The sequence below is a fragment of the Pagrus pagrus genome (genome assembly GCF_965226575.1).
Source record: "Pagrus pagrus genome assembly, chromosome: 2".
Lineage (NCBI taxonomy): Eukaryota > Metazoa > Chordata > Actinopteri > Spariformes > Sparidae > Pagrus > Pagrus pagrus.
Window position 1 is genome coordinate 32,612,021 of NC_140186.1, and position 2,889 is coordinate 32,614,909.

The 2,889-nt window shown below is 35.5% G+C and overlaps 1 long non-coding RNA gene across 1 annotated transcript; it reads left to right on the forward strand.

Moving 5' to 3' along the window:
• The first annotated feature begins 395 nt into the window (after positions 1–395).
• LOC311273072 lies at positions 396–2,607 on the forward strand. Its single transcript, XR_014624632.1, has 2 exons — positions 396–666; positions 2,125–2,607. It is a non-coding gene; the product is annotated as an uncharacterized lncRNA (long non-coding RNA).
• Positions 2,608–2,889: the final 282 nt, after the last annotated feature.

Sequence of the window (2,889 nt, forward strand, 5' to 3'; positions counted from 1 at the left end):
GGTAATTGATATTTTTAACTTACTTTGAACACTATAATAACCAAAATCTTTGACAGTCTCTGGTCTCTTATCACTGGGATAAGCAATATATTGGCAACTTCAAGGCAAAAACCTTGATTTAAAGGGTTTTTATTTATTTTTTATTTATTTTATTTAGTTCTACAAAATTTTGTTACTTTAGACACGGGTAGTTATTGGGTGCTTAAGCTAAAACTTAAAAGCTTTAAACAATTTGGTAGAAATCTTAGCCCATCATGAAATCTTTGAATTTTTTTAAACTCGTCTCCTCCTTTTCTTGACTTAATGACTGCTGCTGTGTCCCTGTAAGGTAACACATCTTTTGTGTCACAGGTGGTGAGCACCTCGAGGCATTTAAACGTTTTCTGGACAAAGTGGAACAGATCCAACCTCAGGCTGGTGTTTGGGCTCCAAAAAACAGATCTGGGAAGCAAGAGCTGTATCCAGAAAGTGGCCTGTTCCTGTCCTCTACTCGCCTGGCTGCAATCCATGCAGAAGCAAAGAAGGACTGCCTTCGCCTATTCCATCTTCTTTTTGATGACTTCTTTACTGCGGAGGAGTGCCGAAATGCTGTGGTGTTTGGAAAACACGGAAAGGTGCCAGATGGGAAGACAGTCCTGGATAAGTTCAAAGTCGATGGGATTCTAAGTAAGTATATTGCTCATTTGGTAGTTAACAACTTATGGAAAAGTTCTGGAAATTCATTAGTTAAAATGTGTGGGAACCTAATATAGAGAGGCAAAGTCACGCCCACGGTGGATCTCTTGGGACCTTATTTTGGAAAAAGATATGTTATGGCAGTGAACCGCAAAAGACAACTAATCTTTTGATCCTGTTTTGAATTATGTCACAAATTACACATATTTGTCAATTTAAAATATAACTTTACAACTCAAAAAGTCACAGTTACAGTTAAATACACACCCAAGAGTTGCCCAAGTAACGTCATGCTACCCAGAGCTGCTGAAGCTAGTTTAACACTAGCTTCAGCAGCTCTGGGTAGCATGATGCCTGTGTGTTTTGTTCTAGCATGTACCCTCCACAAAAAGACAGTAAAATAAGTACTTTCCCTTTTGTTTTCTTAAAATATTTATTCACCATGATGTAGTTAGTAAGATGTTGAAAGTACCAGAATAACTCAAGATATCAAAATCCCACTTTTCCATCTATCTTTGCCACGAGACCGCCACACATATTGTGTAAGATGAGACATTTCGTTTACTGACTGGTTTCACTTACTTCACTATTTTCATGCTTATTTTTCTTTTATCAGGTAACTTTTTGTAGAGATATAAATTAACAAACATCATGTGTAATTCATGACACAATTCATGGGATCAGAAGTTAAGTTGTCTATCACTGTTCACTGTCGTTCATATAGGGGTGTCACGATTCTCCGATTGCTTGATTCGATTTGATTTTCGATTTTAAGGTCGCGATTCAATTAGATTCTTTATTTTTCCCCCTTTTAGCACAGATGGCTATGCCACTTTTAGATTAATCTAATCTAGAATCATTGGTTTTATGCCATGATAACTAATTTATTTTTTAATTCTTATTTCAAAAGATGGTCTACATGGTGTCATGAGTGATATTTGTAATAATAATAATATAATTTTAATTGACAACTAATTAACTAATAGTTTCAGGTTCCAGAAAATCAGTTTTAACATCAACATATTTTTTTGTTTTTCAACAATGCTTCATCTTCCTCAAGTACTGCTTAACATGCATCCAACCATCAACTTTTTCAACCTAAAGCAGCACATATTATTTTCAAACATTAATTTGTTTTAATTCTAGTTTTTAATTTCTACTTTGTTTGTCCCTCTTTCTTCTGCCCCTTCTCACATTTATCACCCTATCGGGCCAAATGTGGCATAGTTTCTGAAGTGTTGGAACCCCATGTATCACATAGCTACATTTAATGTTGTGATTGTTTAAGTGTCCTCACAGTGTTACTGAATTTCCTCATGTGTGAACAATAGAGATATTACAATGTGAATTTTGTGATATCAGGATAAAAAAGTTCTTAATACAGTCGTGGTAACTGCTGTTACATTATGCAATTTGTAATTTGTGCTTTCTTTTCTTTCATTTTTGCAGCTTACATCATGCGCTGTAGAACACTGGATGGATGGACACCGGTTGACAAAAGTAAGGTCAAAAAAGCCTTCATAAACAAATGCCGCATGAGGGCCACAACACATAAATGGATGTGGCATACTGGGAGACAATTGTTGAAATGACCATGTTCAAAAAAGCTCTTGTATGCAAATGCTGCACGTTGGCCTTAAAGACTCTTAAGTTGTTCAATGTTGTGCGTTGTTGTAAAGCTGTGCTGACACTGTTCAAATCGCTGTTAGAAACACTGTTGCTGTTTCAAAAACATAATTTTACTGAAGCACATTCATAGTTAAGATTTTATAATGATGACAATGTGAGAATAGCTTTTGCTGCCTTTAAATGCTAACTTTATTGTTAACGTTATTGTTATTAACGTTATTACAGCTATTGTAAATACTCAAAAAAGTCATTGTACTTTTGGATCACTGCTGTGTTGAATTTTAATAAAGAAGATTAAGATTGTGTGTGTGTGTGTGTGTGTGTGTGTGTGTCACTCACATATTGCTCCATAGTAGCTCCAGTATTGCTCATTTTCATCTCCAAAGGAGAAATAAAGGAGCCATTAAAAACACTGAATTGAGATTAGCAAGGTATCTCCCTTAAGTCTCAAGTATGACTCCCTCTAATTACTCTGTCTCACCTATTGCTCCTAGTGAATTTTAGGAGAAACATATGAGAAACATTTTAGTCTAAATAGAAACTAAAATGAGGCTGAGATGAGAATCTCAAATTTGTCTCCGGAGC